Raw genomic sequence first — 21,186 nt, forward strand, 5'->3', positions numbered from 1 at the left:
TGATGCAAAATGGCAAGGTGATCGCCTATGCCTCCAGACAACTCAAGGATTATGAGAAGAATTACCCTACTCATGACCTTGAGCTGGCAGCAGTAGTGTTCGCTCTCAAAATTTGGAGACATTACTTATATGGAGCTCAGTGCAGAGTGTATACAGATCATCAGAGTCTGAAGTATTTCTTCACTCAGAAGGATCTGAACATGCGACAGCGCAGGTGGCTTGAGCTGGTCAAGGACTATGATGTAGACATCCTCTACCATCCAGGGAAAGCCAATAAGGTAGCAGATGCACTTAGCAGAAAATCCAGTGCTACCTTATTATCTCTTACAGCCATGTCACCGCCCCTATAGAAGGAGATCGTAGATTTCGGTCTTGAACTCATCGTTGGACAGCTCTCTACTACGACCTTAGAGTCTACCTTGCTTGGTGATATTCAGTCAGCTCAGGAGCAGGACCCTGAAATCCAGAAAATCAAGGAAGGGCTAGCAGAATCAGAAAGTAGAGAATTCAGAGTGTCCGATGGCGGGGTGTTGTATTTTGGTGACAGACTCTGTGTTCCAGATCAGGAGGAGCTACGGAGACAGATTTTAGATGAGGCTCACAAGACTCCCTATGCGATGCATCCAGGTTCCACTAAAATGTATCAAGACCTGAAGAAACATTTTTGGTGGCCCGGGATGAAGCGAGACATCGCCAGATATGTTAGCATCTGCCTCACCTGTCAGAGGGTCAAGGCAGAACATCAGCGACCAGGGGGAGTTCTGCAGCCTATACAGATTCCAGAATGGAAGTGGGAGGATATCTCTATGGATTTCATAGTGGGACTGCCCAGAACCACGAATGGTTTTGACGCCATCTGGGTAGTAGTCGACAGGTTGACTAAATCAGCCCACTTCTTAGCTATCAAGATATCCTACTCCATGGAGAAGCTAGCTCAGTTGTATCTCCAGGAGATCGTCAGACTACATGGAGTCCCACGAACCATCATTTCAGACAGAGACAGCAAATTCACATCACACTTCTGGGAGTGTGTACAGTCAGCGTTGGGCACTAAGTTAAAGTTCAGCACAGCATTCCATCCTCAGACAAATGGTCAGACGGAGAGAGTAAACCAGGTACTCGAAGATATGCTCCGAGCGTGTGCCCTAGACTTCAAGGGAAGTTGGTGCAAATATCTGAGCCTAGCAGAATTTGCATACAACAACAGCTATCAGGCCACTATTGGCATGGCACCTTACGAGGCTCTCTATGGGCGGAGGTGTAGATCTCCAATCTGCTGGTATAAGAGTGGTGAACAGAAAGAACTAGAGCTTCAGACAAATCTAGTTGCAGATACCACGGCAGCTATACAGCAGATCCGCCAGAGGATAGAGACAGCTCAGAGCCGCCAGAAAAGTTATGCTGATACCCGGCGCAGACCCTTAGAGTTTTCAGTTGGGGATTCAGTGTTCCTCAGAGTAGCTCCCATGAAGGGAGTCATGAATTTTGGGAAGAAGGGCAAGCTAGCTCCCAGATATGTGGGACCATACCTTATCACGAAGAGAGTGGGCAAGGTAGCATATGAGCTAGAGCTACCTCAGGAGATGTCAGCTGTCCACAATGTATTTCATGTCTCTATGCTGAAGAAGCATACCCCAGATGCCACCCAGGTGATTGAGCCCCAGTCGGTACAGATCCGCGAAGACCTCAGCTATGATGGTCGGCCTATTCAGATAATAGACCGAGCAGTTAAGAAATTGCGAAACAAGGAAGTACCATTAGTCAAAGTCATATGGCACAGTCACACAGCAGAAGAGGCAACTTGGGAGACAGAAGCCAGCAAGAGACAGAAGTATCCAGAATTGTTCTAAGTTCGAGGATGAACTTTTTATAAGGTATGGGGGATTGTAACGCCCGAAAATTCTCAAAACTATTTTAGAAATATTCTATGATTTTTCTGGAATTTTTAGATATTTTTTCGAAATTTTCCGAGTATCGGAAGTAGCAAAAATAATTAGAACCGCAAAATAGCTTAGGCGGGAATCGAACCCGAGACCTATGGTTTACGGATAATTCTAGTAACCGGTGAACCCAGCAGGGCCGTGCTGAAAGAGAGAGGAACCAATTATATTTATATTAGAGTTGGGTTCAATAATCCACTTAATATAAATTGGGAACTTAAGTTGGGTTTGGTTTAATTTTGGTTCGGCAGCCCCCTCCTCACAAAAACCTCACGCAACTCTCCCTCTCCAAAACCTCACCGCCGCCCACACCTCTCCCTCTCCTTCTCTCGGCGCCCTAACCCAAGGTTCCTAGGTTCATCTTCCGGCGACGACTCCAACACGAAAGAAGTTCTTCTCCGCGAGAGGAACGCGAAGACATGATCGGATCGTCGAGAAGGTCATCTCCACCGGAATTCTAGCGGATAGAATTGTAAGGAATTTAGCGTACGAGGTAAGAAACCTCTCACCTGCAGTATAATAGCTCCGTTTGGTTTCCTACGCATTAGTTTTAGCTATATGCAGTTTTTTCGGCACATAGGGTTTGTTTAAACCCTCCTCGAGGATTAGGGATCTAGTTGAGTACCTCTAGACGGGCCGAACACGTTGTTCTCCTTTAGTTGTAGATTCTAGACGTTGTCGAGTGCCTAGAGGCGATCTCCCTATTAGAGGAGAGAGTTGGAGCACTCCAAGTGTTCGGTAAAATGTTAGTGTAGCTAAATACCACCTCAGTTATGTTTAATAGCTCAATTAAATGCATTAGAAGCATTTAAATCAGCATATTAGTTTAGTTCAGTTTTATGGGACTACGGTCCAATGGGTGGGCTCCCACAGTCGCCTCTAGGTTCAGATAACCTAGCTCTAGGTTCAGATAACCTAAAAATAGCAAGTTAAAACAGTTAGCTATATTCAGTATTTTATTTTCAGTGGCACTGTACTGGATCAGATATCCATTGGGTTGGACTCCCACAGTCGTCCCTAGGTTTAGATAACCTAGTTAACCCTACTAAATTCGGGACTTGCAAACCCGGGTCTAGTTAGGGATGCGCGCACAGCAAGTACAGTTGTCGGGCCCAAACAGCATGATTATTATTTTCACTTATTATAAAATTATTTTCAAAACTCAAAATTAGTTAGGTTAGTTGAGTTGAATTCAGTACCAGTTTAGCTCTTCCTTGCTTATGCATTATGATAGCTCATGTTCAGTTCTAGATTGCCATGCTTGTATGATTATATGCCATGTTCAAATGTTTAGCCTAGTCAGTTTCTTTCAATTAGCATGCTTTTAAAAATCATAATGCATCGTTGCATGTTTTTGTGAGGTAGATGGTTTCTTACTAAGCTTGTTAGCTTACAGATACTACTTTTTTTATACTGCAGATAAAGGTAAAGGAAAAGTGGTCTAGCAGTGGAGGCTGGAGGTCAATGCAGATCAAGATGTGTGTGGAAGGAACTGGAATAAAAGACCCTCTGGGGTTTTAGCATTTACTTAAGCACCTTTCAGTTATTGGTTTCAGTTTACATGTTTTATACACTTGTGAACATTAGCAAATTTTAAACAACTAGAACTTTTAGAAATTTCTACGTTCATACACTTTAAGTTGTTAAAATGCATGTTAGTGAGTGAAATGCCATGAGCCAGTAAACCTTGTTTTAGCTTAAGTTTAGAATTGTTACTACATGTTATTGGAATAGTTTATCATGCATTAGATAGTGGTTATATGGTATTTTGGCACACCAGAGTGCTGAAATCAGAGTTCCCGGGCGAAATCAGACTTTGATCGGTCTCCAGACCGATCGGAGCCTGACGGTGCCACTGGATCGGTCAGCCGACCGATCCATGCAGATACAGTATGCTACTGTATCCTCCTGGATCGGTCAGCCGACCGATCCAGCGCGATACAGTAGCGATCCCAGGTGTTTCGGGTGCCTGGATCGGTCAGCCGACCGATCCAGACACACCTGGATCGGTCCTGCCGACCGATCCAGCCACCCTTGGATCGGTCTGCCGACCGATCCAGCCACACCTGGATCGGTCTGGCGACCGATCCAGTTAGGGACAGAATGCTCCCCAGCTTCCATCGATCTGTGGATGGATCGGCAGGTTTGTAGATAGTTGGGAAGGTTAGTTTCTAGTCCCTAGCTCAGTTGGGAAGTTCAGTTTCCCTCCCCTAGCATGTGTACAACTCCTAGGTACACCTAGAACATTCAGATTAATTTTTAAAAGATAATAGTTAGCAAAAATTCAAATTAGATCAGTTTTCCGCATAGCCAGTATAGTAGTAATGTAGTGATTCGCCTTACAGCCTAGTAGTAGAAGGCGGGTCATTACACATGCATATCAAACTGAAACAAGACAAGCGAAATCATTCAAAGAGTGAAAGCATAAGCATGAATCTTACATCATAACCTATACACAACTACTCCCTGATCCTAGAACAAAGAATCTATTCTATAGACGTAGGAGAAAAATCCAAAGACGTCGTATAATTAAACATTCAATCCCTAGGCAAGAAGAGAGAGGGAATAGAGATGTTTATTCAATGACGTCGAGTGATCTTCGGATCCAATCCTTTGCTTCTGGAGTTGATGCGGTGATGGAGGAGACATCGGATCGTCGAATAAAGGTCCGAGATGACGTGGAACAACACCAAGGTGTATCTCCCTTTTTCCGGCTCTCCCCCACTCAAGGGGAAGGGTTAAGAGCCCTTTTATAGGCTAGGGCATGACCACCGCACGACCCATGCCACGGCCGTGCGAGATTCGCACGACCAGCTCCTCTCCTTCTTCGGGTAGAGTGGCACGGCTATGCGAGATCCGCACGACCATGTCATCCTTTGTCTCTGGTCGTGAGACACGGTCGTGCAAGTTCGCACAGTCATGTGCTGCTCTCTCTTAGGAATGGCCACACGGTCGTGCAGGGTTGCACGGTCGGTGTCAAGTTTGCTGCTTTTGCTCTGATGCATCGACAATCGCTGTTTTCTCTCCAAAAGTTATCCCTATCAACACAAAACCAAACAAAGAGCAGATCTCCGACAAAAGAGTAATTAATACTGAATAAACAATGGGAGAGATGATCGTGCGAAGAATATATACAAATAAAGCAAGTGAATGTGTGTTAAAATATGCATAAACGGTCATAATATCTACGCACATCACACCCCCAGACTTGAACTTTTGCTTGTCCTCAAGTAAAACGCTGCAATCTATGTTCATGAGTTCCTATAGTGTATCATGATCCCTAGTGCATTCGCCTAACTCTATCAACTAGTTTCATTGATAAGCATGTTTGTGGAGTAACCTAAGTATGGCCTAAGCATAAGTTCTTTGTGCTCAGTGTAATAAGTGACTCAAGCTCTTCAAGTTTCAATTTTATGGCCTAGTCAAGTCGTCATACAATTGAGTTCCTAATATTCCCGGTGATAGGCACTTACCTGCCACAAACTTGGTTCGTTTCCCTTAAATTACACAAGGTCTCAAAGGATACTACTCGGAATCAAGAGAAACATAACATTTATTTCCCCAGTAACCTAACTCAGTCTCAAAGGGGTAAATCGTTAGTTTCCACTCACGACAACTATTTTTATCCCTTATTCAACTTTTTTATATTTTTATATTTTTTAATTTTTTTTGGTGCTATAAAAGCACTAATCATAAATGCAAGATGCAAATGTTGGGATTTAGATTTTTCCGAATGAGCTTCCATGATCCGAGGTCATCTAGTAACCAAAATGTAACTAAGGAATCCCCATAGGAACACAAGTACTAAACAAATTGGATGAATCATAACTATTTCAAAATATTTCTACTATTCAAGCTTAAGTGAAGTGCAAGTAAGATCCTTAAGGTTAGGCCAAAACTTATACTAAACTCCGTACAATACTTAGCTTATTTCATGCTACTAAAGATAGAGAAAGGAGGTACACTAAACATACTAACACTATCTCTATGACACATGAACTAAGAAAATACACGTGCTAGTCATTTTGCTATTGGACAAGTCAGCAGAAGAAGTAGAAGGTTCGATGCTCTCAAATATGCCTCAAAACGATTCAAAATAAATACGATGAAAAACTACAAGTGGGAAAAGAAAGTACAATATGAAATTGAAAAATAGAATGAAATGCAAGTAGATAAAGCAAAATAAATAAATATGCAGAAGGGCAAGGAAAAAGACTCGACTCGACTCAGGTTGTGTAAACACAACACCCCCCTCAGACTTACACTTTTCAACGTCCCGATGAAATCAAAATGGTGGTGGGGGAGGGGGATAAGGGGGTCCCCGTCGTGTGCCGGAGGGAAATCTAGGCATACCAGGGAGATGGCCAATGTGCTGGTGATATTGGTAAAGAGCGTCTACTTGTTGTCTAGTAATATCCATATCATCTATGAAATTCCTCATTCTTTCCTGGTCAACCTCATAATCCTGAACAAATCCTGTCACCTGGCTATGAAAGTCTCTAGTAAACTGGAAATGGTCATGCACCTCCCTATACTAGTCATCAGACAACTTGAAGCGACCCTCCAACAATTGTTGTTAGGTAGCGTGCTTCTCATGAAATGAGTCTAAGGAGGCACGAAAATCAGAAAAATCAAATCTTGAAGGTCTCGTACCATAGGAGAAAGAGTGTCTAGTAGGTTCTGGATATCCGAAGGGTTGCGGGAGTCCTGATAATGAGGATTCTTGGTGGTGCTCGGTATCTTCTACAAGGGAGGGGACAAACTTGAGTTCTGAATCAATGATCACCCAGATCGCGGGGTTGCGAACTGAAGTGCGCTTGGGACAAGGAAGGGGTAATGGGAAACTATCGCTCCTAGGAAAAGCAAACCCATTTTCATCCCGACAGATCATCTTCATTGCAAGACAAGAGTCGATGTCGATCTTATCATTACCATGAACGATCTCCAATCCATCAAGCTCACAACCCAGATTTATTGCTATTTGGGTGATTAAACCGTCAAACACTATCATCCCCGAAGATGCTTTACCTGCTCTTAACAAGTTTTGTAAGAAATGAAACCCAGAATCAAAGTCGACTTTATTTAGCATCACCCAAAGAGAATAAAGCTCCACCTTCCTAACCACCCCATCACTCTCACCTCGACCAAAGATTGTTTTGCTCATCACACGGTGAAGGTATCTAAAAGTAGGGTTTTGCATGCGTGATGCCTTTGCTCTAGAGGGTTCATAAGGGTGGTTCTTTGATCCCGTGATTGAAGCCCAAAATCCATTCCAGTCTATAGTACCATCAAATCCACGAGCACCTCCAGTAGGTAAACCAAAACAAATATTAAAATCACTAAACGCCCACCGAATTTCTTTTTTCATCAACCTAAAAGTTATGATCCCAATGTAGTCATCCTCAGAAGAAAATTAACATCAATTGAACATAAAAATTCCAGGACTAGGCGGGGGTAAGTCGGTAGACGTGTGTACATCATGTCATGCCAATCAAAGGAGTTAATCATCCAATCCACGTCATTCCTAATCCCTAACATATCGATGGTGGTTGGATCCATATATCTAGTGCATATAATTTTTCTAGCAACAAGAATATCATATCTAGCTTTAAGTTCTTGATTTCTAAAAATAATATTAAATTCGTTGTCGTTACCTTCATCGCGTGACACCCTTTTGTCTTTGCTTTTGGATGAAGAAGCATTTCCCTTGCCTTTGTCTCCTCCCGGTGCATCTCCTTTGCCAGCTCCACCGCTTCCTCTTCGGAGTCTCTTCAGGATTTGAGACATGATATGTGAATTTGAGGACGTTCTTGTGGGTGGATGTGGATCTTGAAGATAGAGGAGGAGAGAGAAGAAGGATAGGGTAATTGTTCCTCTCTTTTCGGATTTAGGGCTTGAAGAAAACTTAAATCTATATCTCAGTAAAGATGAGTTTTAGATGTAGGTAATGAAGGTTGATGAGGTGTAGTGGGGAAGAAAAGGTTTATTGGAGAGAAAGAGATGGGAAGTGTAGGACCGTTACGGCCGGCTGGAAGGGGGTTGATGGATATCCTGCAAAATAAAAAACGAACAACCCTTCCTCGAACTCTTTAAGCTAACACTTGTAAAATAAACAAAGCAGATAAATAAAACATTAAAAAGATGAGGCACAATTGTTTACTTGGTTACAACTGATGTGGTTGTTAATCCAAGGAAGGTTAAGCGCACTAGAATACTCCTTCAGGTAGAGAAGCCTCTTACAACGTTGAAGCACAGAAACAGAAGCTTAACTCTAAAGCACGCAAGTGTAGGAATTACAAGTAATGAGTTCGTTGAAAAGCTTCTAGACCAAGGCTATATTTATAGCCTTGGTCGGGGTGCCCCGAAGGGTCCCGGGCGCCCTGGGAGGGATAAAACTTTATCCCCCAACGTTCAAACGAGCGAATGACTCGATCTGCTCAAAATGGAACTTCGGGCGCTCGGACCCAAAGGCAACTTCTGGTTGACTTTTGGTCCGGGCTCTTTGCTCTGGTTCATCTCGCCTTTGGTCCGGGTCTTCCGCTCCAGATCCGCTCACTTGGGTGATCTCTGCCATCCAGAAAAGGGCTCACCCGAACCCAACTTTCGGTCTTCTCGAGCAGCCTTCCGCTCTGGCTTCTCGTCCCTCCGAATCACCGGGTGTTTCCTTCTCGTCCACCAGCGTACTCATCCGCAGTCTTCATCCCTCAGTCACACCCCGTGCCGGCCTTCTCGCTAGCTGCGTCTCTTGCTCCCCGAGCAATCTTCCGCTCCGGCTTTCGTCCCTCGGAACCACTGTACGCTTCCTTCTCGTCCACCGGGGTACTCTTCCGTAGCACCTCGTCCCTCGGACGCACCGCGTGTCGTCCTTCTCGCTAGCTGCGTCTTCCGCTCGAGTACCTGTGCTCTTAAGCTCATGCACACTTAGACACAAGGTTAGAAACACACAGGACCTAACTTAACTTGTTGATCACATCAAAATAACCTTGGGGTTCCAACAATCTCCCCCTTTTTGATGTGATCAACCCAAGTTAAGCTAAGGTCAAAAATAGATATGAAAATTAAACATTTTATTTTGCACTAACGTGCAACAAGATAAAAACATTAAATTTCAAGATAGAAACATTAACTCCTCCTAGACTTATACTTTTTCTTCTCCCCCTTTGATCACATAAAAAATTGGGGTTGCAAGAAAAATCTAAGGGTTGACATTTAGAAAATTTATACAGATCTATTTCAATGATGTTCTGGAAAATATTTCTAAGTCAAGGAAAATTTCTAAGTAAAAAAAATTTCTAAGTCATTAAGAACTTTTAGAGAATTTTAATAACTTTGAAAATTTTGCAATAATTTTCACAACAGCAATATCAAAATATCAGAGAAAATTTCTAAGTTAAAAATAACTTTTAGAAAATTTCTATGTTTTCATCATGAAAATTAAGAGTTTTCTCAGTAGAAAACTTTATGTATAAAATTTTTTTGGAACATGTAGAAATAAATAAAATAAAAAAAATTCTATGCATTTATTTTTAATTTTATTTTATTTTATGCTTTTATCAAAAAGTTTTAAATTTCCATTTTAACTTATTACAATTTCTCAAATTTGAAGTAAGAAAATTTGAACATGCGAAGAATTGTATCATGTTACTATCTGTTAATAGTTTGTCGAGATATTTTAATTGACAGGCTATTTCTTTCAGCATTAAAGCAACAAATATTAAACATGCAAGAAATTGTATTGACAAAATAATTGGTAAAAATTCGTTTGACAATTTTTCTAATTTGCAAGATTCATTCAAAAAACTATTTTGTAACTTGCAAGAATCTTTTGGAAATATTTCTGATTTGCAAAATTCTTTTGTCAAAATATTTTGTAATTCGAAAAACTCTTTCGATGGTATTTTAAGTTTGCAAGAATCGTTCGTCAAAATATTTTGTAATTCGAACAATTCTTTCGATAATATTTCTAATTTGCAAGAAGTGTTCGGCAGTTGATTTTCTAATACGAAAAATTCTTTCGATGATTCAATTTTTAATTCGCAAAAATCTTCAAGTAATTTTTTGATTAATTAAACCATTTGTTCAAAGGGTAGAGGCCATACCTTACTTACCTCGTCGGTCATTGGTTCTCCCCCTGCTGAATTGCTTTCTTCCGAAGATTCTCTTCCTTCATCGATGCTCAGTGAAGAAGGGTCTTCTGTGTCCTCAAGATGTACTTCGGCTGTTGGTTCTGTCGGTGGCTCGGTGTCTATTGAGTCGTCGGCTTCCAAAGGTTCTTCGTAGAGCTTCAAGAACTTTTCCCAAAGTTCTTTTGCGCTTTTGTATTCGCTGATTCTGTCGAGATCTTCATTTGGTATTACGGTTAGAAGATGAAATTCTGCCCGTCTGTTTGCCATCGATTCGTCACGTTGCTTCTTATTCCAGAGGCGTAGATCGAGTTCTTCTCCATTCGTTGTCTTTGGTTCTTCATAGCCACATTTCAATATTAAAGAAATACCAAAATCAGAATTAAGATATACCTCCACTTGTTTCTTCCATGAAGAAAACTCCCCCTCGAATGCTGGTGGATATTCGCTAGCTCCGACCATTGTTTTGTTGCTTCAGACGACGGTTAGTCCTTCTGAGGCGTCTCGGCTCTGACACCACTTGTAGGACCGTTGCGGCCGGCTGGAAGGGGCTTGATGGATATCCTGCAAAATAAAAAACGAACAACCCTTCCTCGAACTCTTTAAGCTAACACTTGTAAAATAAACAAAGCAGATAAATAAAACATTAAAAAGATGAGGTACATTTGTTTACATAGTTACAACCGATGTAGTTGTTAATCCAAGGAAGGTTAAGTGCACTAGAATACTCCTTCAGGTAGAGAAGCCTCTTACAACATTGAAGCACAGAAACAGAAGCTTAACTCTAAAGCACGCAAGTGTAGGAATTACAAGTAATGAGTTCGTTGAAAAGCTTCTGGACCAAGGCTATATTTATAGCCTTGGTTGGGGCACCCCGAAGGGTCCCGGGCGCCCTGGGGGGATAAAACTTTATCCCCCAACATTCAAACGAGCGAAAGACTCGATCTGCTCAAAATGGAACTCTGGGCGCCCGGAATGGATCCGGGCGCCCGGACCCAAAGTCAACTTCTGGTTGACTTTTGGTCCGGGCTCTTTGCTCCAGTTCATCTCGCCTTTGGTCTGGGTCTTCCGCTCCAGATCCGCTCGCTTGGGTGATCTCTGCCATCCAGAAAAAGGCTCACCCGAACCCAACTTCCGGTCTTCTCGAACAGCCTTCCGCTCCGGCTTCTCGTCCCTCGGAATCGCCGCGTGTTTCCTTCTCGTCCACCAACGTACTCATCCGCAGTCTTCATCCCTCAGTCGCACCCCATGCCGACCTTCTCGCTAGCTGCGTCTCTTGCTCCCCGAGCAATCTTCCGCTCCGGCTTTCGTCCCTCGGAACCACTGTACGCTTCCTTCTCGTCCACCGGGGTACTCTTCTGCAGCACATCATCCCTCGGACGCACCGCGTGCCGTCCTTCTCGCTAGCTGCATCTTCCGCTCGAGTACCTGTGCTCCTAAGCTCCTGCACACTTAGACACAAAGTTAGAAACACACAAGACTTAACTTAACTTGTTGATCACACCAAAACAACCTTGGGGTTCCAACAGGAAGTAGGGTTATTTAGAGTGGTTGGCGGCGCACACAGGTAGGGCACGATCGTGTCTTAAAGACATGACCTGGTTGATGGGGTCGACTCACGGTCGTGCCTGTTGGGTTTGCCCCTTCTTTCCTCTTCTCAGCCTAGATCGCACGGTCGTGTCAATCAACACGGCCCGTGCACTCTTCTCCTCGGGTAGCTTTGCACGGTCGTGCCAGATCCGCACGGACGTGAATTGTTCCTTCTCTACAAAGGCCACACGACCGTGTGGGTTCACACGGCCTGTGAAATTTCCTCCTCTGTCAACTTCACACGACCGTGTGAAGTCACACGGTCGACTCCTTTACGAGCGTAGTGTCTCGCTCTCCTCCTTTTTGACCCCTCTGATGCACCCACACCCATGAAACGATCACGACCAGCTCGTGGAGGCTAATGCACACTCTGAAAACAAAGATCCAAGAATAAAAATACTTGATTGAACTAAACTTGAACGACAGGTAGATAGCGAATTAAAACGAAACCCTTGGGTTGTCTCCCAAGAAGCGCTTGTTTTAGGTCTTTAGCTCGACCCCGTATCAGTTAATGTGGACTAAACCCATGGAAGCACGGCTCTCCTCCTAGGGTTAATGCTCCAGTTTGCGCCTTCAGTTTCACTCGTGCAGGACAAATATACTTTTTATTGCTTGTTGGGGGCGACCTCTCAAGTTTTTCCGAATCATGCATTATGTCCGGCGGCCTCCCATGGAAACTGCATTCCTCATCTTTGTGTGCATTCGACTTGCTGGCATTTTCCTGAAAAGAAGAGATGCAATTAGGAAAATCAGAAAAATCGAATTCTAACCTTTCTTTACCGATCTCCAGGGATAATTTGTGACGTTTCACATCAATGAGGGCTCCAGCGATGGCAAGGAATGGTCTTCCTAGGATGATTGGGATCTTGGGATCCTCTTTCATATCCAGGATAACAAAATCTACGGGAACGATGCATCCACCTATCTCTACTGGCACGCCTTCACTACAACAAAAATATTAAAAGACAACGGTTAAAAACCGTTGTCGTAGCCCTTTAAACCCGTTGTAATTGGCAGTGTTGTTAAAAGTGTGGGGCTACGACAACGGTTTTAAACCGTTGTCTTTGAATGAAAAGACAACAGTTTTGCAACGGTTTTAAACCGTTGTCTTTGAATGAAAAGACAACGGTTTAAAACCGTTGTTATTTAGAGCATTTTTCTGCCAATTACAACCGTTTTTGGGGCTACGACAACGATTTTTAACCGTTGTCTTTGAGGGTGATAGACAACAATAGCAGTTTTAAATCGTTGTCTTTTAATTTATTATCTTTTAATACCAATATATCATATATCAATTTAAAATATAATAAAGAATCATAATCAAGAAAGAATATTTCCCACATCAATATCATTCAAAATGTTAGTTATACAAGAATTATAATCACAAAAGAAGAAACATATCTTATGTTCAAACCTTGATCATCCATCTTGCTACAAAGAAAAATGTCCTTACAGAGATTATCCACGTTGCAGCAAAAACAATTTAAATTATTAACTGCCTGAAAAAATACCTTACAGATATTAAGGTACCTAAAATAGTATTCAATATCTGCCGCTTCAATCTCAGTTTCTGATTGTCAACCAGAGAATGAATCCTGATTGTGGAAGGATAAAATCCATTATCTTTTAACAGTTTTAAACAGTGGGAAAATTAATAATACCTTAATCCAATGATAGGCTTGCTGAACTAGTTTTTCACTTTTGTTCTAAACACCAAGAAAAGCTGGAGACTATAAATGCAAGAAGAATGAAGTTTTAAAATGAAAGATTTCATTTTGGTATTTTGTTTCTCTTCTTCCAAAACCATCGGATAGCATGAACTGCTCCAACAGAAAAATCAAGCAGAAAACATTATGCCATGCAAGAGAAATCAAAAATAAAAACAAGAAATAAATTTCAGACTTAAAACTAGAAGACATTATTTCCTTTATTTATTTATGTTCTGGAGAAAAGGAAGTCACATAATATATATTACTTGTCCGGTTCTTGATCAGCCAACCATTCCCCTGCAAGAAAAATGCCCATTACACATCTAATGGGAAACTATATCCATCACATTTGGCTACAGATTATTACCTTTAACTTATAATAATCGAGCTTGATTTGATCCATCAAAGGGGAGCATTGCAAGCTTTCCAACACAAGTTGGTAATTTTAAGATTATTATTTTGTTTTAACCTTTAATAATAGTACATTTGCACTACAGCACTATAGAACTGTCTTATATTAATTATGTATTTCCCTTTTCATTGTGCTTCTTGTGCAAGTAGGTCATCAGTATTACTTCACCCACAACTACAGAGCGTCCAATTCTTTAAGAAGAAGGCAGTTGAGCAGAATCTTAGAAGCAGTTGCAAAAGTCATGACCAATTCAAAAGTTATCGATTGGAAAGAGAAAACAAAATTTAATCCTTTTTCTAATCGATCTTGATAAAGTAAAGTAGTTGAACGAAGCATGATGGTAAAAGGAAGTCACACAGTAAAGGCAGATACATCAAACACAAACTAATTACCTGACAGGGAATTAGTTTAATTTATCTTATCTTTGTTGTGCTCAAAAGCACCAGACATACATTCTTTAATTTATTAAAGTTTCTACCTTTCATTGGAGCATAGCATGGTGAAGGTAACAGAAGAGAAATATAAATCTTAGGCCAAAAATACCATAAATCTTAGGCTTAAGAATTATATAATAATAATAATAATTATTATTATTATATTATTATTATTATTATTATTATTATTATTATTATATATATATTTATATAGCAAAATTTCAAAATAATCAATTTGCTTAATCTGCTATGCATGGAATGTATGAGCTGGGCATGAAACCAAACAAAAAAAGAGTACCTCTAAATAAAATGAATCTGAAAAACCAGACATGATGCGACAGACACTTTGAAATTCTTCAGTATCTGGATTGTAGCACGCCACGAGGAAAGGACTATACTTGAACGATGGAATCCACAAATATGAAATATCCTTGTGAAATGTCAAATGCCATGGATTTCATAAAAAATGACAGCAGAACAAAAAAACTCAAAATTTGTACCATCCAACTTTTCTTCCATTTCCATGCCAAGCACTAATAAGAAGAAGATCAATACTATCACCTATTCCTTCAACATAATCACGCTTTACCTAAAAGAAAGAAAATTAAAGAAAATTAGTAAAATGATTGTCTGTATAGAACAATTAGAAACTAGGATACCTTCAGCCATGCCTCACAACGTTTTGATGCAGAATACCCAAAATCATCTAGAGTCTTCACCATAATTCCTTCACAAGAAGAATTCCGTGCTTATTCAAAGAATAAATTAGTAAAAGGGTCAAAATAAGCACAGAAGCAAAAAAAAAAAAAAATAGAGTCTACGAGAAAATCTTACTCACAAATGTCCATAAAGGAAAAGAGATCAGGTATGCAATGCACAGAGGGTTTAGGGGCAACAAACTGCCTATTCTTAAGACACTGACCACAATAGAATTACACAAGCACCAAACAGTTTTCAAGCAAATGCACCGTGATCCAATACATCTGCAGCTTTACAGAACAATGCCATACAATTTTCTTTGTTGATCCAATAATCTATTACGAAACATCATTGAAAAAAAATTCAATAGAACGAAAGAAAATAGCAGGATAGAACATAGAAGACAAAAGATAGTCACACGACACGGACACATATACCAAGAAAGGAGAAGTAAAAATTTTAAACAAGAAGTGTAAGAGAAAATTCAAGATTGACCTCAATGGACTGAAAGTTCCGATCTTGAACTCCCAATCTAACTGAATACTATGAGAAAAACTAAGGAAAAAGAAAAAAAAAATCTACTCGAACAGTTTCCAGTGGAACCATCTCACAGAAACGAAGTAGAACAACCGATTTAGTAACCCTAGGTTGGAAAATACAACATAATATCAGAAAAAGAAAGAAACGTTTACTTGCTGAAATTGAAAAGCAATCAAAGGAGCCGGGAGGAGAGTCGACAAAGATCGTAACTTTGGTACTCGTAGAAGAAACAAAGAGGAAAAAAAATCGGTACCCGAAATCCAAAGAAACCCTAGAGACGGATGGATGTGGTGGGAGAAGAGGCCACGAGGCCCCTTGTTGTAGTAGGAAATGCCGAGGAAGGTGACATCATAGAGGAAGAGGTTGACGGGGTTGATTGTGTCACGGATGATGGACCGGGAGAAGGCAATGAAGAGCCCATCCTTGATGACGCCGGCAACGTTCATAGTGAGAGAAGTGGTCTTCACGTCTAGCAAGAAGATGGTGAGGTTGAGGGTGAAGGTGTAGAAGAAGTTTGTGCCAAAGATGAGAAGATCGGGGTGGAAGTTAGTCTAACCATGGAGGAGGGGCAACTCGATCAGAGACCAAGGAAGGAGGAGGAAGAAAACACAGCAAGGTTCATTGCATGAAGAGATTGTATAAGGAAAGGGAAAGAAAAATAGGTTAGGGTTCGAGAAGGCTAAGGGGGGAAAAGATGGCGCTAAAAATTTTTGGCAGAAAGGGAAAGTAAAACACGGTTGCAATAAAAATGTGAAGGGGAAAACAATGAAAGAATAAAGTCAAAGACAACGGTTTTAATAAACCGTTGTCTTTGACTATATAAAACAATATAAAAACACAACGGTTTATAAAACTGTTGTCTTAACCCCTAAGAAGTATTTAAAGACAACGGTTTTAAATAACCGTTGTAAAATGTGTCATTGATTTAAAATAAAATCGCTCAACAACAACAGTTTTATCAAAACTGTTGTCTTTTATATTTTATGGGAGCTCAAAGACAACGGTTTTGTCAAAAACCGTTGTCTTTTATCAAATTCACAACAGTTTCTTCCAAAACCGTTGTCTTTGTGGTGTTGTCTTTTGACATTTTTGTTGTAGTGCTTCCACTATACCCATTGGATATCTACATGAATGGTTAGCAAATTGTAGTGTCATAGTAGTAAGTTTGATATTCTGGAGTTCTAGTTTCTTGCATAACGAGTATGGAAGCAGGCTGACACTCGCTCCCAAGTCGCAGAAAGCCTTGTGTATGAGCTCAAAGTCGATCTTACACGGTATAGAAAAACTTCATGGATCCTGGAGCTTTGAGGGAGTGTCTGTCGTGAGAAGAGCGCTGCACTTCTCCGTCATTGCTACAGTCTTGAAGTTGCCCTTCTATCTTCTGTTAGAAAGAATACCTTTTAAAAATTTGGCGAACTTCGGCATTTGGTACAGTGCATCTATTAGAGGTACTTCAATGCAGATTTCTTTAATATTCTTTAGAAATCGTTGGAACTCTTCATCTTTTTGGGATGTTATTAGCTTTTGAGGGAAAGGAATCATCTAACTTTGTGGGGGGAGCAGAAGGGTCCCTTCAACCTTCTTGGTAATCTCCTCCCTATCCTTGTTATGGACTAAGGTAGGCATGAGAGGAGATAGCTCTTCTTCTGAATCAATTTCTTTCTGAGCACCCATTTGGGGATCTCCCAAAGTCCGTCTGCTCCTCAGCTCAATGCGGTTGTAATGTTCCACCGGATTTATGTCAAGCTTTCCCGGAAATGCTCCTGGTGCTCTTGAAAAGGACTGGGCTATCTGAGAGATTTGGCTATCTTGCATCTTTTGATGCTTTTTAGAATTCTCCATTCTTGGATTCAATTGCTTGATTTCATTCTTCATCTCTTTTTGCTCTAAGAGAGCTTCTTCAAGCATCTTTTCAATTCTGGACAGTTGTGAAGGTTATTGTTGTTGATAAGTCTATGGTCCAGATTGGTGGTTTTGTTGCCCAGGTTGGTAGCTTGGCTTTGCTGGTTCTTGATCTTGATTTCCCCGATAAGAAAATTTTGGGTGGTTCCTCCACCCAAGGTTGTATGTGTTGGAGTAGGGATTGTTTTACCTTTGGTTATAACCGACTATCGCATCGCATTGTTCAAGTTGATGTATTGTGCTTGTATTGGCCTGTGGGAGCAAGTATCTTGAGCATGATCCAAACTTCCACAAGTTTCTCACACACACACACTATTGCATTGGCTGTGTTGTTCCTCATGGTCTCAAGCTTCTTCGTCAGAGCATCCAGCCTTGCAGACATGAGCGTGATTGCATCTACGTCAAATTTTTCTGATGCCTTTATTGGATTCCCATAAAAGGAACCTCCAGATCTTTCGATTGCCCACTGATGATGGTTCTGGGCCACATTCTCTATTATGTCTTCAGCTTCATTAAGACTCTTGTTCATCGACGCCCCTCTTGCTGTAGAATCGAGGGACACCTTCGTGCGATAATTGATTCCATTGTAGAACGTGTATAGCACCAACCACTTCTCAAGGCCATGATGGGGGCACTGTCTCAGCATACTCTTGAATCTGTCCCATGCTTCGAATAACGATTCTTAGTTTGCCTGTTTGAAGCTTGCAATTAAATTTCTCATGTGTGTAGTTTTACTTGGCGGGTAAAATTTGTCTAGAAATTTCTACTCACACTGCTCTCAAGATGTAATGTTGTCTGTTGGTAAAGAATTAAGTCACTGCTTGGCTTTGTCTTTCAAGGAAAATCTAAAAAGAAGAAACCTTACTATTTCTGGAGGGACCCCATTCACTTTCATAATACTACAGATCTCATAGAAAAACTCCAAGTGATGATTTGGATCATTGTGCGGTCCTCCTCCAAATTGATTTTGCTAAACCATGTCGATCACTACAGGCTTGATTTCAAAATTGTTAGCTTCAATTGGTGGTCGGGTGATGCTAGACCGAAGCCCTCATGCATAAAGTGTTGCATAGTCCTTAAAACGCTTGTCAGCCATTTCTGAAGTTTCTTGTTCTGCTTGGAGTTTTTGCAAGTTTCTTCTCCTTTGGAAAGTTCTATCAATTTCTGGATCGAACGACAAAAGTTTTCCTGAAAGATTAGCTATTCACATGCACAAGTATATATAAAAGAATATTGAATAATCCAAGTGCAGAATAAAAGAAAGAGTTAAAATATTATATTTTTTTTAATAAAAATGCAGAAAGTAGAGTGAAATAAAAAAAAATAAGGTCTAGTCTAATCCAATATGATTACCACTAATGTTATAAGCGCAATCCCCGGCAATGGCGCCAAAAACTTGTTACGCTCCCGCAAGTGCACGGATACGTCGTCAGTAATAAAATATTATCGATCCCACAAGGACTGGTTATAAACACTAGTAATTGTTCACGTAGAATTAGCTAAACTCCTGATGGTTGTAAGTGAACTATTTCTTGAGAAGAAAAGAACTTGGGAAGTAGATGTGAGAACTGGCAAGAGAAAGAGAGTTTTACTTGGTTTGGGAAGAGCTCTAGGAGTTCGGTTTCGTTGTGGTAGTAACTAATGCATCATGTTCTATCCTTTCCTCATTGTCAATCAATATGTACTCGTCGGAAGTTATAGCTACTACCCCTAAGCACTAAACAGAAAAGATCCCTGTGAAATCCTGTTACAGTTAACCCATGTCACTAGGGCACCTCGGTAGATAACAAGAATGCAAACCTGGTCGATATCATTAAGGATAGAGATAGTGGTTTGGTTTGGTTTCTTACTTCCTTGTGGAGGAATTACCTCTCCTTTCAAGGGAGTATCCTAGATGTCCGTGAACGGGTTACCCCTGTCACTAGAGCCCCTCGGGTATACGATCTAAGATCCTCTCTTTATGAAATTAGCAATACCAACACAATCAATTAATATGACATGGCAAACAAGTCTCATGCATATCAAACTGAAACAAGACAAGCGAAATCATTCAAAGAGTGAAAGCATAAGCATGAATCTTACATCATAACCTATCCACAACTAATCCCTGATCTTAGAACAAAGAATCTACTCCATAGACGTAGGAGAAAAATCCAAAGACATAGTATAATTAAACATTCAATCCCTAGGCAAGAAGAGAGAGGGAATAGAGATGCTTATTCAATGACGTCGAGTGATCTTCAGATCCAATCCTTTGCTTCTGGAGTTGATGCAGTGATTGAGGAGACATCGGATCGTCGAATAGAGGTCTGAGATGGCGTGGAATGACACCAAGGTGTATCTCCCTTTTTCCGGCTCTCCCCCCCTCAAGGGGAAGGGTTAAGAGCCCTTTTATAGGCTAGGGCATGACCACCGCACGACCCGTGCCACGGTCGTGCGAGATTCGCATGACCAGCTCCTCTCCTTCTTCGGGTAGAGTGGCACGACCGTGCGAGATCCACACGGCCATGTCATCCTTTGTCTCTGGTCATGAGGCATAGTCGTGCAAGGTCACACGGTCGTGTGCTGCTCTTTCTCGGAAATGGTCACACGGTTGTGCAGGGTTGCACGATCAGTGTCAAGTTTGCTGCTTTTCCTCCGATGCGTCGACAATCACCGTTTTCACTCCAAGAGTTATCCCTGTCGACACAAAATCAAACAAAGAGTAGATGTTGATTGACAAATAAAGCAAGTGAATGTGTATTAAAATATGCATAAATGATCATAATATCTACGCACATCATCTACTGATAGTGGATTATAGATTTCTAAGGTAGTTGACTTATCCATGGTTAGCTAGATAGTAGTGGGGGAGTAGCGGAAGCAGGGTGAGCTCATCACCCACAGAGTCATCTTTTACGGTTGGAGATTGGTTATGATGCTAGGATGGAGTAGTTGATGAGAATCTTTGAGTTGAGTTGTAAATTTGAGGACCAAATTTTTATTAGTGGGGGAGAATGTAAAATATGGTGCCCAAATAATAATTAAATAATAAGATTATTTGAGAAATAGTCTTATTGGAATTTTTAGAAATTTTTAGAAATTTATAACAATTTTATGGAAATTAATTGGAGCTCATATGACGTAATCAGAGGGGGTGCATTAATGGGCTTGAGAAAAGCCTATTTGGAATACCCGGAGGTGGGAGTTGATTGAGAAATTGATCTAGGGTTTGATTGGAAATCCCTAAGTTATATAATTATATTCGCGTGCCCTAGCTCCCACACCGCCAATCCTTTCCTTTTTCCTTCCTCCATGAATCCCTCATCCCCGTGCTTTCTCGCCGTCGCCATCTCCTCCTCAGCCCGAGTAGCGGCGATTTCCCTCTTCCCCGAGCTCTCCATCTCCCTCACCCGACGACAATTTATTCCCCCTCTCATCTCTTCCACGAGCTTGCTCCACCCGGTCACCACGGTCGACGCCAGTGGATGAGAGCCACCCGAGCACCACCGAGGGTGTAACGACCCGCCTTCTACTAACTGAGCTGTACGGCCGATCGCTACACTTATGCTGAGCTAACTGTGCAGAAAACTGATCTAATTTAAATTTTAGTTGCTAACTGATAACTATTCTTGGTTCTACATGTACTGAAGGATGTAATCTAATGGATCCAAGGTGTATCCTACATCCCCTATGGATTGGAAGCTGATTTGCTAAGTTTCTTGGTCGAAACTGAACTTCCCAATCGATCCAGACTGAACTGGGCCGATTGCGCTCTGTTGGATCGATCCATGGATCGATCCGGACTGCTACTGTGCTCGGGCGATAATCTGGATCGATCGGCTGATCGATCCAGGC

General features: G+C 41.2%; 1 non-coding gene across 1 annotated transcript; it reads left to right on the forward strand.

Annotated features, from left to right (window-relative positions):
- Window positions 1-17,966: 17,966 nt before the first annotated feature.
- Window positions 17,967-18,076, forward strand: LOC121983499. The gene has a single exon (XR_006112548.1). It is a non-coding gene; the product is annotated as a small nucleolar RNA R71 (small nucleolar RNA).
- Window positions 18,077-21,186: the final 3,110 nt, after the last annotated feature.

Source organism: Zingiber officinale, chromosome 5A (genome assembly GCF_018446385.1).
Source record: "Zingiber officinale cultivar Zhangliang chromosome 5A, Zo_v1.1, whole genome shotgun sequence".
In the NCBI taxonomy this organism is placed as follows: domain Eukaryota; kingdom Viridiplantae; phylum Streptophyta; class Magnoliopsida; order Zingiberales; family Zingiberaceae; genus Zingiber; species Zingiber officinale.